At 38.1% G+C, this 16,112-nt stretch overlaps 1 non-coding gene and 1 pseudogene across 1 annotated transcript; one reads left to right on the top strand and one right to left on the bottom strand.

The window, feature by feature from the left end:
• LOC118675789 overlaps positions 1-15,907 on the bottom strand; it is a 33,406-nt pseudogene extending 17,499 nt beyond the window's left edge.
• Positions 10,337-10,473, top strand: LOC118677967. The gene has a single exon (XR_004974667.1). It is a non-coding gene; the product is annotated as a small nucleolar RNA SNORA8 (small nucleolar RNA).
• Positions 15,908-16,112: the final 205 nt, after the last annotated feature.

Genomic DNA, 16,112 nt, shown 5'->3' with positions numbered 1-16,112 from the left:
CATACTGGAGGCCCAGTGCATGGAATTCGTGCACAAGCAGGGTCCCTAGGCTTGGCCTGTGATCAGGGCCTATTGGGGTCTTCCTTCCCTGGCTGCCAATTGCCAACTGGGGCCTTCCTTCATTCCATGCCATCCCATGGTGGTCTACGCACGTCATAGCAAGCAGTCAAACTCCCGGTTGGTTGAACTCCCGAGGTATCAATTTGCATATTAGCCTTTTATTATATAACACTAGAGGCCTGGTGCATGAATTCATGCACAGGTGGGGTCCCTCTGGGTGGTCTGCAGGGATCAGGCCGAAACCCGCAGTCCAATGCTGCCTGCAGATCCTACCTGCCGCTCTCTCTCATCCCGGCCCCACTGTGCCTGCCACAGACTCATGCCCAATCAGTCCCAATAGGGAGAGGCGCTGACTGCCACAGCAGCGCTCACCAGCCATGAGCCCTGCATCTGGCACCCTCCCAGGGGGAGTGGCTTCTGAGATCCAGCTGAAATTGACTCTCTGACATCCCCGAAGGGGCCCTGGATTGGGAGAGAGTGCAGGCCAGGCTGAGGGACCCCACCAGTGCATGGTCAGTCCAGGAAGGGATTGCAGGAGGGCTCCAGGGTGTGTCTGGCCCATCTCGCTCAGTCCCAATCACCCGGACCCCAGCAGCAAGCTAACCTACCGGTTGAAGCATCTGCTCCCTGATGGTCAGTGCATATCATAGTTACTGGTCGACCAATTGACTGTCTGCCCCCTGGTGGTCTGTGTACATCATAGCAAGCGGTTGAGCAGCCTTAGCATATCATTAGCATATTTCACTCTGATTGGTTGTTTGGTTGTTCTGCCATTTGATTTATTTGCATATTACCCTTTTATTATATAGGATATTTTAATAATATTGGAAGGATACACCCCATAGTACTGTAGGGATTTATATAAAATAAACTGTATTTTATAAATAACACATTGGAAAACTTAGTAATTATTTAAACCCAATACTTCATGGAAACTGAAAGAATTTTGGAAGGTATAATAAAACTTAAAAGTCTTAGTACTCCTACTAATTACTCTAATCACAATTTACTCTTTGCAGAAATAGCTAGTTCATCCACTGAAATATATTCTCTTGAAGACAGACAGGGGCTATATTTTAATTTTATGTCCCAAGAGCAGAGTATCTTGAACTTAATATGTTCTAATGGGTGTTTTTTAGTTGAATCTGACATAATCAATGAATTTTTCAAGAACTTTGTTCTCAGACCCTGAAGCTTAAAGAGTTGGCAATGTGAATGCCAGAATAGATGATACGACTTGGAATTTTTATCTATACAAAAATATTTAAATATTTTAAAACAAATTTACATTCACTTAACTTAAAATTTACAGGTACAAAAAGAAATATAAACATGTACATAAAGAAGAACACTTCTTCCCAATGCACTTTCAGAGATATTTTAGGCATGCAGGAATAAGATATATACATTCTATTTAGCATAGTATGTGCACTGTACTGTCTTAATTGTTTACACTTAACACTTTTGGAAACTGGCCCATATCTGCAAACAAACAAAAGACTGTGTTCTCATTCTGTGTCATACATATTTTATATGTGTGTAGTATAATTTATTAAACTGGTATTTTGTAATGAATGTTTAGATATTTTCCAATTATTCTTACTAGGAACACATTGCAATGAATAACCTTGTACATGGCACCATTTTGTACAAATGAGAACAAATTTATGAGCCATATTCCAATTTATGAGATAAGGGTCAAAAGTTATGTGTTTTTATACATTGATAGATATTGCCAGATTACTTTCCATCTGGGATGAATTAATTTACATTCACAATCAAAATACTCTTTGTTTCAGTCTGGATGGTAGAATGTGCTATCAAACTTTTCAATCATTATTAATGTAGGTAAAAAATGCTGTCAGTACTTTTAATCTTTTTTCTATTTTAGAATTTAGATTTTTTCATACATTTAAGTACATTTGAATTTTTTTTCACTTTGTCATAACACTGTTTACATCTTCTTTGTACTCAATACACTGTGCACTATCTGTAATTATTTTATTTATTTGTGTCATTGTTCATCATTTGTCTCTTCATTATTGTACAAGCTCCTTGAAGGTCAATACTTGGCTTTCTTGTTCATCATTGATTCCCAGCTCCAGTATAGCACCTTTTCTAGTAAACATTTAGTAAATATTTATTGACTTCATAATGTGAGCTTATCTGGAGATCTCTCATGTACTGACCAGAAGTCTGTCTTTGATTCTGTGCCCTATTACCTCTGAATCTCCTAAAACAATTAGTTATTTTTCAGGATTTTTTGGAAAGCTTGTTCAGCTATTTGAAATGAAATTGAGAAACACAGTACTTAATATTTTGGAATAAGACTTTCTTACGGCTTCTTCAAAATATCTAAATTGCAATCACAGTTTAGTTTTTCATAAGGGAGATGATTCTCTAATGAGAATTGCAATTTAACTTTTCCCCCAGTACTATCATGAAAAGAAAAATGACGATGAATCTAGGAAATAAGAAAAGGATAAGTATATTTATTTATGACCTCAATATCACATAGTGAGACTGTACTCAAATTTGTATCACTGACCTCTGACATTGCATAAGACTGTAGAGTTTCCAGAAATGTAAAAATCTTAAAAATTTACTATCAATTAATAATTGGGCTTCAATCATAAAATGGACAATGGTTTAGAATTCCTTCTTTCCACAGGAAATATTGTATCTGTATTACATAATTCTTTCAGCAATTGCAGACATAGAAGTTGTTAAAATTTAAGGTAATTTTGTGTAGTTCAACGACTAATTTAAAAAATGTATAAGCATTACTGTATTTTTAAGCAGAATTCAACAAATCATCTAGGTATTGCTTGAATATTACTGACTCTAGTGTAAAGAACAAGTGATTTCAGGGTCTACCTAGTCTTGCTAATCATATTAGATTATTAGAAGCCCAGAAATGAGTCTTTGTTTTCCTCTGTGGTGCATCAAATTTACAAATCTGAAGCTTATTCTGCAAGAAGTGTTTAAGATGAGAGACTTTAAAGGGCTTTGTCAATTATATCAAAGTCGGGCTTTATTCTGAGCAGGGCTTCATTTCTGAGATGTTGCCGTGTTAACTGATTTTGGGATTTGCAACGAGGAAACCAGAGAAAGGAGGTTGGAGATGTAGGCAGTTGGGAGAGAAAGGTCTCTGATTGCAGGGGATGATAGAAGGTCCTGGCCTCATGGCTTGAACAAAAAAAGCAGGCATAGGTGATACACTCCAAGAGACATGCTACTTTATAACCAATTTAAAAAAATATTTTTATTGATTTCAGAGAGGAAGGGAGAGGGAGAGGGAGATAGAAACATCAATGACGAAAGAGAATCATTAATAGGCAGCCTCCTGCATGCCCCACACTGGGGATCGAGCCCTCAACCTGGGCATGTACCCCAACTGGGAATGGAACCATGACCTCCTGGTTCATAAGTCGATGCTCAACCACCAAGCCACGACAACTGGGCCTATAACCAATTTTAAATTTCATTTTCTGCATTGTAATTCCTTGATCAGTCCTTAAGGCTTCAGTTCAATTTGTGAAACCAGTAAATCCCAGGTATACTGCTATAGGGAAGCCAAAGAGTGGGTATATATATCCCTGTCTTGGAGTGAAATTGACTAGACAGAACACGATCAATAAACATATCCAATGATAGATGGACAGAGGCAATAGCTGAAGAATCCCAGCTCTATGGTCAAAATTGAGAGGTGATAAGTAACAGTCCAAATATATAAGTGCAACCTACATTATGGAGACCTCATAAACAGCAGAGATGGGGTCTGGACTTTCTGTATTCATTATGATATACTTGGGTTATAATTAAATGGTAACAGGTAAGGTCAGAAGACTAGGAAAGTTGGGGGATACACAATTATGGGTTAAAGAAATTGCTTGTGGATATCTGCTAGTACAAGTCCTTAGTGTAGTTCATGAGTGCTTCTTGTCTCATATTTTGGTGCTTACATTATCCACTTTCAAAAAGTTATGACTACATTCATGTGCATTAGAATCTTCCCCCTAACCAGATTATAAACTCCTTGAAAACATAAGGCTTAATTTGTAGTATACATCTTGCATACCTCTCATAATGTCTAAGGTGGTACTCAGCCAATATTATGGTGCTTAGCATATATTTATTAAATGAACACTTTATTGGACAATTCTTTTTATGACTATATGGTCCATAGTCTCAAATGACTGTAATAACATGAATAAGGATCTTAAATATGCTTTACATTGCCTTTCTTTCTGGAATGTAGACTTTTTGCTTAGGATGCATTTGCTTTTATCCTTTCCTTACCATCTTCACTTAACTGTTTTTATTTTAATCCTCACCTGAGGATATTCTTTAAAAAAAATGATTTGAGAGAGGGGGGTGGGGTACCAATTTGAGAAACAACAATCGCTTGCCTCCCATATGTATCCTAACTGATTGAACCCCCAACCTAGGTATGTGCTCTGACCGGGAGTCAAACCCACAACCTTTCCGGTGTATGGGATGACACTCCACCCAACTGAGCCACCTGGCCAGGACCATCCTCACTTAACTTTGAATGTCCCTCAGTAGCACCTGGTTTTCAAGGTTTCTTGTAAAAACAACAAAATAACTGAACATTTAGTCTCTTATGCCAAAACTAGAGGCCTGTTGCATGAAGAGATTTGTGCAATAGGCTTTTGCTTCCCCTGGATGCCGGCACCGGTTTTCCTCCGGCACCCGGGACCCAGGCCTTTGCTCCGGCCAGAGCCACCTTCAGTCTTTGCTCTGCCGCTTTGCACCTATATATGCAAATTAACTGCCATCTTTGTTGGGTTAATTTGCATACTCTCCTGATTGGCTGGTTAGCATAGCAAAGGTAGGGTCAATTTACATGTTTGTCTATTGTTAGGTAAGATGAGATCAATAATTAATTCACATCTGAAATCTATGCTCATGCTTAGGCACAAATCATGAATGCTTAGATCCGTATGTCATGTGCTGTCCACCTATTTGCACAAACATGAAACACAACCATGTTCAAAGCTCTGAGCAGACCTATGATCAGTTGACACTTCTAAAAAATTTTTTTTCCCTTCCTAATAATCTTGTTCTTTAAGTTTTATAAGTCTAACTTCTATAACCATTCTCAAAGGTACATAAGGTTAGCTTGTTTCTTATGAATGTGCAAGCCTTCAGATTATCAAGTGTCAGGTACAGTGGTGGATAAATAACTCACATCTCAGCTCCTCTGGGGGGTAGGAAGGATTGAGGAGGGAGGACCGGAAAAGAAAGCAACTGGTGGTTCAATCTCATGTGCACACAGTCCTGTCACTGACGGGAGTGCTGGGTTTGATCAGAAATCCTGCCTACTCCAGCCCATGAGTTAAGAGACAGAATCCCCCCAGGATGAATGTGTTATTTGCTTTTCCAATCATTCCTCAGAATAATACTACTAGTACTTCCAATCAGGTTGGGCTTAGGTGGCTATATCACCGTAGTGATGTTCCAGGATTGGTAGCTGAGAAAAGGTCTTCTCCATAAAAACAGAAAAAATGGAGGGCGAGCGTGGGGAAAGGGCTTGGCCGCTCCCTCTGCTGCTGCTGTTGCTTATTCACAGCACGTTCCCAGAGCTTGTGCAGCTGACGCGCAGCAGACTTCTCGTTTTTGTTCAGGTCTGGTTTTGATCTGCAGCGTTCAGGGATGAGCAATTCCTTTCACGTTATTTGCAAACCTTGTCACAGCCTGATTGCAGCATGACATTGATGACAGACTGATTATTACTTGTCTCAGAAAGCAGTGTAAGAACATATTGGCTTTCATGCAAACATCCAGCTTGTCATTAGCGTACGGTGCAAATGGCAGCGGTTTTATACCGGAATCCTGGAACCATAGGCAAAAGGAGGCATCTCTGTTTCTATTGATTCTGGAAAGATTTCAATAACATTTTAGGGGCAGTTTTTGTTAAGTGAGATTCCTACAGCACCGAGAAAATAGTCTGAAATTTCATTGATTATTTTGAGAGACATTTATTCCAGTAGGCTAGACAGAAAAAATTAAGAAGGGATATAAAATAATATTAAAATGCATAAACTTTCTTTTTTAGTAAAGCAAATCTACTAAAGCTTAGAAGTGAGTTCAGTAGCAAAGTTCTGCTTACTTGGAAGCCCTAAGTAGTAACTAAGTTTTGATAATTTTTCAATAACTCAAGCCAGACACACCCAGATGAATAAAGTAGCTACTTGTGATGAGAATTAGACCTTACAGTAGGTATTTAACCTTTTCAAACCACAGGAACGCAATTACGTTAAAGAAACATAGGCATTCTGAAACCCTTTCTAGGAATTACAAACTCTATGATTTCAATTTTATATATGAGTCATCAAGCTTACCTGAATGTCTATTTGATACTTAAAAAAAATTATTGGTTGGAAACTAGTGTTGTCTACAAATAGGATATCACATTGTCTCCCTACATGTGTTCCATTTGCTATTTCTTTCTTCTCTTGGTAGAAAAATAGGGGATAATATCATAATCACAGGCCAGAGCTACTCATTCACAGAACGAACCACCACCTCAATTTCTTAAAAAAATACTAACTCTACAAGGAGATGACATGTTTTAAGCTAATTGCAACTTTCAATTGAAAAGAATATGTACATGGCAATGTTTAAATAAAATATGTAAATAGGTTTTTCATGAAGATCTTTCTTAATATCTATCCTAAACGGCAATCATTGATATTAATATATACGTTTATTGTCCCCAATTTTTACGTAAACTGAAGTGGGACTCAACATGGTATATTCTTAACTGTGTGGGTGTTTGTTTTTTTTTCCATAATGACATTAGAAGCCATGGAGATAGGACTTCAGGCAGTTCTGAATTTATATCTTCCTTGGGATGGTAAAATCTCAGAGGTGACTGGAATTGACATCTGATATATTTTCTCATGAACGTGCTTGAACTGATCTATGTTAGCTCACAAACTGCTAAAATAGATAGAGGTAATTATTTCAAGAATAAGAAACACTAGAACTCTGGCATGTTTATATAATGAAATATTTAACAACAATGAATACTAACATAACCTGTAAACACATGTAATGTAGAAGAAAAAAATTGCATGTCAGAAGTAGGAAGGTCAGTAGGAAGACAGAAATTTTGGGATCCAAGTTTCACATTTGCATAATAGGTAGCAAATAAATATTTTGTAATATTGATAAGTCAATAAAAAGAGGTGAGGTATAAATACTGGAAAAGATGAAAACCAATTGATTAAATAGAGATTTTAAGATTATATATATTATATATATATATAGTTCCATAATGAATATTTTAAATTATAAAACATAGTTCATATTTGAGTTTACTACATATGAATTAAAAGCTACAGGACTCCCATTCTGCTAATGTTGATGCATATGCAACAGAACAACTATTAGAAATATAGCAGAAGCTAAAACCTGTCCAAGAAATGACTTCACATAGGCCTCTGCTGAAAGTCTTTTCACAGACCATCCTCAGTGGACACCATTCCCTGGAATCTCACACAAACAAGCATATGCATTAGTCAGTGCGTAAGATTCAGTGGGGAGAACTTGGCAGCAAGACAAAAAAGAGTCTCCAAACTTCTTTGGAAAGTGTTTTGCCACTTATCTTAAAGCTATAACTCTGCCAACTGGAGTTAGTGGGCTATTATAAATTTATATATGCATTTAATCTGCTTGGAGAATTTTTTTACTTATATGTTACGTCAACATTTCAAAACAACCTTGTAAGACACAGAATCTTCCAAGAGGAAGGCTCTTCATATGTGAGAGGCAGCTTTCCTTCTGAGGGACAGCAATGACTAGTTTGTTTGAGTACAAAACTGACAGTTGGGAAAGTCTGAAATATAATTCTGGCTTTTCTACTTCCTTAGGTTGGCCATACAGAATAAACACGAACCTGTTAAGCAAGCAGAATTTTGGAGAAAGTACACACACATTTTGAAGGAGAGCTAGAAACTCTTCTGGAATATGAGTTAGCAAAAGACCTTGAGCACCATTTCAGTGACCTTCACTAATTAGATCTGGAGGGAAACAATTGGCAAAATTAGCACACAGCCATCCTGAGGCTTTGCAAAATGAAATGAGAATGAGTTAAAAGGAGTCTGTGGAGAAGTACACAATTCTGTGAAATTATTTTGTCTTTATAATCTGAAAAGACATTTAAAGTATTGTAAATGATTGATTTTTGAAAGTAATACATTACTACAAAATTAATAAAATAATGTTGCAGTCTGAATGAAAAGTTCTTATAGAAATTTATTTTGGTGCATTCTGGAAGAGGAGTGTTAGTCTTTGATACATTTTCTATGTAGATATTGTTCCCTTTCAAGATATAACCTTCAGCTTTAGGTATCTGAAAGAGATGCTGACCCTGAATTGTTGGTTTAGGTACATTCTGCAAATAGTATGACTAGTTACTCATAGGAAATATTTGAAGGCTCTATAGTTCATAAAATTTGCTGTGGAGAGCCAAATTCACCATAGAATCTGGGAAAACTTACCTCAAGTTGTATCTTATAGAAAATGCAAATGAAACAAAGGGACCCAAGCTCTCAACAGGAAGCAACTAGGGGATTATGAGATTAAATAGAGAATATGGTAAGTTGTTAGAGTTCTCAGTAGAAGGATTTCAATGTTAAGGAGACCTTCTCTTTCAAATGGGCCATCTAAATCCTGGTTTAGGAATTGGCAGGATTATGAAATAGTTAATCAGTTCATTATATTATTTATCAGAGATTTAAGCCTCTTCAAAATGGAAGCCTAGTCTCTTAAAGGATGATTATCAAATTCAGTCGTTAGCCAAACCCTTGAAGTAGGCTAAGATATTAGGCCAGGAAATGAAAATAATTGACATAATCACATATGATTTTAGTAGTTCTAGGTCCATAACTTACAAAAGGTACAGCTGTGACCATTTCACAAATCCTAATGTGACACATCATAATCTGATTGAGGAGATCAGGACTCTTTATAATTTATAAGAAAAGGAAGGTTGATTGTAATGATTAAGCATGTTGTAGGCCCACTGTTATAGGAATGATAACAAGCTCTTTGTTATGGCCCCTTTACTGCATTCATTGCAAGAGGATTCAGTAGAACAATCATACCATGGTTTTTATGTTTATTTGTGCCGGTGTTATATGATCTAAGATTCCTTGAGCTATGTTAGACTATATTTATCACTCATTTTTTAAAACTAATCTAGATAGTGGGATTATTCCTAGGCCAAGATTTCCAATTTCTATCTTTTCGATGATGACTTCCAATCTCTGGAATCTAATTCTTGACCCTCAGACCATACATCCAATTATTTGCATCTGAACTAAGATATCTCAGAGGAGTGACTTCAGACTCATGATGTCCAAACTGAACTCACATTTTATTCAAACCTTGTCCTACTTCCCAATTTCCTGTTTTAGGGACTAGGATTGCCATGTGCCCAACTACATGGAGAATCTCTGTTCTCCTCCACCATATATCACACCTAAACCTAGATTTCCTTTTCTAACACAGGTGGGGAAAGTCATCCTTTGTTGTAATGATTAAGTGAAAAATTAAGGCTAAACACTTCACTCACTTTAAAACATTGTGAAAAACTCTTTTAGTATAGGCACACACACACATACATATACCAATATACACACACGCAAGGTTCATTTTGCAGAAGAAAAGTAACCAGAATACCATTAGCATAAGCAAACTTTAAAAAATGCTGGGTATGAGAAGACAGACTCTCAAGGAAAAATCTTGAGAAAGAGGATGGGATTCTTTATAGGGTTTTAGCAGGAGAGCATCAGATGAAGTTTAGCCAATTTCAGAGTTGGTCAAGGATGGTTCTCAGAAGAGGCAAGAATTATTCTTCAGGAGGAAGAGTTAGGGGTTAAGGTTGTGTGCAAAAGAGGGTGGGTAAGAACATCTATGGGGATAATGACATGTGAGTGCCACCGTGGAAAAATCCCTCAGTCTTCAGGGTCTCTTACAGGTTCTAAAAATAATAATAATAATAAAGGAATCCTGAATAACCTGTATACTAGAGTACAATTAGCAAACTCATGGCATCTGGTTCTTTTATAGTATTCTACATCTAAGGCTTTTGATTTGAAATCTTTCTTATTAAACCAGGGCATGCTTGTATTCATATAAATTGTTTAAATATGTCTATTTTTCATCAAAAGATCATGTTTAGAAAACATCTCCATGACCTTCTTTTAAACAGAAGTATCAAAAGTACTAATTACAAATGTATTGCACTGCATGGTGTCTACATTCAGCAGTTTATTCCTGCTGGGTGTTCAAAGGACAGTATGATATAAATTCAGTATCTGGCATTGTTAGTTGTCTTGGCTTCATGCATGTTAAACCTGGATTTTCACTGATACAGTATAAAATAAATAAAAAGATATATGTGCCAATATATATTTTATGAATGTTTCAGTATTTGTTAACAAAGCCTCTGATATATGATTGTACCTATCATTCTAAATCTAAAGGTAGAGATAAAACACAGTGTCTATGATTTCACTATTTTAAAAAAATGTGAAAGAGTCTACCTCCTTTACTTTTATTTAAAAAGTTTTTATGGTGGGTTTGGGATTAAGGTTAAAGTGTCCCCCAATTTGCAATAGCAAAATTGGTATACATACTCAAAAACAGGCATCCAATCCAGAGGAATAATACAAAATATGTTGAAATCCTTGCAATCAGAAAATGAGAAACACAATACTGAAACCTCTTGACAACCAATAGCAACACTGATGTAAGAAGGGATTTTACCAATAACTGGGATCTAGGGTGAAGTAAGACAAATGTTAGAAGAGTAATAAAAAATCATAAACAAATTTAAAATCTTGGCAGATTAAATATCTGATAGAACTAATGGGGTATTGGAATATGTGTGACAGGTTGAAGGTGTGAGAGAAGGAAAATAGGAGAAAAATGTTTAATAGGTTTGCCATAGATTCAAAATAAAATAAAATATCTAAGCAGAAGATCTGGATTCTCTATAGTTAAAAGAAGAAGAAAAAAGATGTAAGAGTAGAAGAACCATGGTCTTCTGTCAATCCACTCTGCCTTTCATTTATGTTCTCTTCCTTGTCATGTCTCCAGCTCTCTCATCTACTTATAGTCATCTCATGGTATTAAGTTTTACGTTATGCCCTGAGGCACAGTTAGTTTGGAATGCCAACAGTCTTTGAAGATTCCTCTCTAAATGCTTCATCTTACAGATTTTCAACAGGTATGTATTTTCCAACACATTAGATTGAAAAGTTTGTCAGTTGAGCAACATGAAAGTGAGAATGATTTCTTTGCATCAAGATTTTTGAACTAATAGCATAGTCATTCATTCAGCTTTGGCAAGGTTATCACAAAAATGATGTGGTGTTCTTCCTAGTACATTATATCAGGAGACAAGGGATGGTGCTTTGTCCTATATTGAAGATATTAACTTTCATTTTTTTTTTTTTTGGTAGGCGTGGCATTACCTAGGTTTCTCCATAGTGAAGTTGCCATTTTCCACTTAGTAAGTAAGAAGTAGTTTGTGGTGAGATTCTATGAGACTGAAATATCCTCTTCATCAAATTATTACTCACTATTTTAGCATTCATTGATTATTAAATATTGGTTACTAATTCCATAATTATGTGCTTATTAGTTGGTATTTTACTGTAAGAAAGAGCAACTTGCCATCACTCCTTTTTTTCTTCCCTCCCTCCATCCCTAACTTCATTCTTCTTCCTTTCCTTCTCTCTCTCTCTCTCTCTCTCTCTCTCTCTCTCTCTCTCTCTCTCTCTCTCTCTCTCTCCAAGGATTCTCATTTTATTCTATTCAATGAATTGATTATCATTATGTGTTTAGAGGTCACGATCTTCCGATTTGGCCAGTGAGAGCCCCTTTAAGTCCTTTTTCCTCCTAATATATTAGATGATCTTTGAGTGTTGTCTTACTTTCTGAGCAAAAAGATGTCCTAGAAAACGTCCTCTTCTGCTAAGATGTCCTGGAATCCAGCCTGTACTTGCCATTTAGAGTGAAAGGGAGTCAGGTTGTGTTAGGACTTCTCTGTGGCTTCCTCCTGACTTGATGCTGTGCCCCATCCAGGAGGATGAGTCAGCCCCTGTGCTTTCATTGGTATGAAATCATTTCCTCTCTGCCGGGAGCCGGTCCATGCTTGCTGTTTCAAGGTACCTGGCATATATGGCATACTGTTCTTAATATGTTTGCTCACCTTCTTGGCACTATGTGTTTTAACCAAGGTCACCTCTCTGAGAAAGGTTGTTTCCCCAGGTAGGGATTTTCCCCTGAAGTTAGGGAGGGAATAAAACCTCTTAACTAAGTGCCAGGTGGGTAATTAATCACTTTAACAATCGTGCTTAAGCTACATAATCTTTACTTCCTGGAATGAAGATAAGAAACGCCCTAACCTTTGTAATAGAGATTGATAGGATTGAATCAACTGGTATAAATACATATGCAACAAGACAGCAAGACACAGAACTTAGAACTCAGAACCTAGAACAGAACTTAGAACACAGAACTTAGAACACAGAACTTAAGACACAGAACTTAGAATATGGAACCAAGAGAGACGGAACCTAGGCACAGAACCTACACAGAACGTTCTCTAGAGACAGAAGAACTTCGCTGGAGAGAACATGGAAAAAGATACTGGACAGAAACTGGCCTCAGAACCTAGAGACAGAACCTAGCGAGAGAACATGGCAAAAGATCCTGGACTGAACCTGACTACAGAAATTGGCAAAAGAACCTGACTAGAACCTGCTGACTGAACCTGGCTGGAGAACCTAGCGAGGGAACATGGCTACAGAACCTGGCTGGAGAACCTGGAGAACCTAGCAAGAGAACATGGACTCAGAACTTGGCTGGAGATCCTGAAGCAGAACCTCTCTGGAGATCCAGACCAGAACTTGGCTGGAGATCCTGGCTGGAGATCCTGGCTAGGCTGCTGATCAACTGAACTCCGTCTCCGTGTCATTCCTTCTTCACCGACTCCATCCACACCTTTGGGGACCCCTGGACCCGCTGGGGTTGGACTCCGGCACCTCTCAGCCTAGCAGATTCATTAAAGAATCTAGAAGGTGTGTGACAGCTCTTTTAACTTCCTTAGAGGATGAAGCCTTTAGTCACTTGGTGTTTTCTCAGTCTTTGCCATGGATGTCAAAGGTGAAGAAGGCAGACAGCCTTGCTCACTATGACCTTCCTACTGGAAGCCAATTGATCAATCCATGGCTATCCAGTGAGTTATTTTATTCAAGGTAACATTTTCTTAAAAGAAAAAAATACTTGCTTTCTTCATCATTTAGGATCCTTACAAAGCCTGGGTTCATCTCAGATGGCTTATCTGAAAAGTTTTTTTTTTTTTTAAAAGTAGCACATAAAGTTGTGAGCAGGGATAAGTTAGCAAACAAGAGTTTGTGAAGCACACCAATATTAGCAATATTAGGGATCCTAATGGCCACAGAAAGGCCACAGAGTTATGGTAGGCTACTGGAGTGAGGACCATGGAGGAAGGGCTCTCAGAAGAGAACATTAATTGTGAGTGACGTAGTCACTCCCACACTTGTGGTACCAAAGCAGGGAGGCAAGGGAGGGTCAATGCAGATTTTTATCTCCTCCCATCCTCTACTCCTGATGATGATATCATTGGCCAAACCTAATCGAAGGTCAGCATGCAGGAGAACCAAGGATATGCAATAATCTGTATGAACACGGTATTAGGGTTCTCCAGACAAACAGAACCAATAGAGTCTCTCTCTCTCTCTCTCTCTCTCTCTCTCTCTCTCTCTCTCTCTCTCTCTTTCTCTCTCTCTCTCTCTCTCCCTACCTATTTTCTATCTATCTATCTATCTATCTATCTATCTATCTATCTATCTATCATCTATCTATCATATATCATGAAAGCTGGTATTATTATTCATCTGAGTCCAAAGGCCTGAGATTGGGATGGGGTGAGAGACCTGATGGTATAAATCCCACTTTGAGTCCAGATGTCCAAGGGCAGCTCAGGCAGGCCCTCCAACAGTTTGTCTATATGGGCCCTCAACAGACTGGATGATATCCATATGCATTGGAGAGGACTACTTACCTGCTTTACTCAATCTCGTGATTCAAATGCTCATCTTTTCCAGAAACACCCTCATGAACACACCCAGAAACAATGTCTCACCAGCTCTCTGAGCATCCCTTAGTCTAGTCAGGTTGACACACCAAATTAACTATTGCAAGTGAAGACAAGCCAGAGAAGGGAGGGAAACAGATTCTGTGGGCAAAGGAAGAAGAGCCAGTGCTTATTCTCAGACATAGTCTTCCTCACCATCACCGGGGACCCGGGTGCAATTTGTTCTTTAGCAAGGTTGTAGACGCCGAGTTCCCTTGCTGAATGTCTCAAAAATGCACTTTTAATTTGGTTCAAAAGAGTCTCTTACACACAAGTGGTATCATATTTACTTTGTTAGAAGGAGCTTGTACTTCTCTCCTGCTCTTGAAAAATCCAATTTGTTGTTCCACAGAGAGAAAGTATGTCAGGTGCATATGTGGATAAGGCTGTCATAAATAAGTCTCCATTCAGCTCACACAATCTAACCTGGTTAGAAGCCATCAGTTAGGGGATTTTCAGAGGGGACTGAAGTTGATTATGAGAGAACAAAGAAGCAAAAGTCATGCTATATAATAAAAATGGAAATTAGCTGAAACCCTCAGCTCTATTTGCGGAGCCAATGAGCATCCAGTTCATGTTCTGCACATCTGTTTGCTGAGGTGGATCTATAGTGATGTTCCGGGAAACGAAAATAAAGCCCAAATAGATTTCTAAGGTCATCCGCCAAACTGAAAACACATATCTTGGTCTCTCTGTGGGCAGATTTAGGGACATCCTCCTTGGGGTTTTTGTGAGGGTTGTGATTCCCTCATTTTTACAAGAACTATAAAATTACAGTATTTCCCCATTATATTTTCCCTTTTAAGCTTGGCAAGCAAACGGCACTGATCCGGTGCCAATATGATACTTAAAGCCAAATGTCTGCATTTTAGAAAATTTAATTATAAAGAAATGAAGAAATTATAAAAAGCCTGCTACCAATAGAAATGTTTTCATTAAATATATTTTCATCCAATTATGAACCCAAGCAGGTCTCTTCCCCCCCCCCCCCCTTCTCCCTTTCCTGAACCATTTTGCTGCTGTGTTTACAGCCTGGTACTGTGTCGCTGTGCTAGCAGGGGAGGCTGGGAGGCAGACGTGACCAGACACAAAGGTGATAAAGGCTTGTCTCATTTCAATGTTCAACCAGAGTGGAATGCAAACAGCAAGCGGTGCGTGACACAAAGTAAATAGGTTCTTTAAAATCCTTCTTTTCATAATCTTACATGGTACTGGCAGCTCAGGTAAAGCTTTCCTATGAATACAGGATTTTTAGCTCAGCAGAATCCCCTTAAAAGCCAGATAAGGAGTAATATAACTTTGTCCCTTCAATATAAATGGCATTTCTCCTTTTCTCCCCACACTGGCTTTTAAACACACAGACATATACAGACCTACGTCTTTTTCTGATGGCTTCTCATTCTTGCCTCGTTTAATTATAGACTCTCATAGCAAATGCTCTTGAATGCCTATTATGATGGGACACTGACCTGGGTACCGGAAGTGCAAAGGGCAACAAGATACAAATGTGTCCTCTGGGAGATCACAGTCGCCTGGAGGAGCCACCGCAGAGACAAGTAACACTCCAGTGCTCCGATACTGGTGTGAGTACAGGGCTTGTTGGAGCACAGTAAGGAGCAGTGGTTCTGTGGGTCCAAAACGCATCCTTAGGATAAGATTGTGAAAGATCAAAGGGAAGGGATTTGTCAGATGTAATAGACAGAAATTCGTTCTTCAGCAGAGGGAACAAAATATTCAAATATACGAAGACCTATGATGATGCAGTCCATTCCTAGGTGTATCCATTTGGTTAATTTCAAGATGACATAAGACCTTCAGGAAAAGTAACACTAGCTCTTTACACTCTCTT

The sequence above is a fragment of the Myotis myotis genome, unplaced genomic scaffold (assembly GCF_014108235.1).
Source record: "Myotis myotis isolate mMyoMyo1 unplaced genomic scaffold, mMyoMyo1.p scaffold_m19_p_2, whole genome shotgun sequence".
NCBI lineage: Eukaryota > Metazoa > Chordata > Mammalia > Chiroptera > Vespertilionidae > Myotis > Myotis myotis.
Note: the sequence above shows the minus strand (reverse complement) of the source record. Positions and strands in the feature narration are given on the sequence as shown.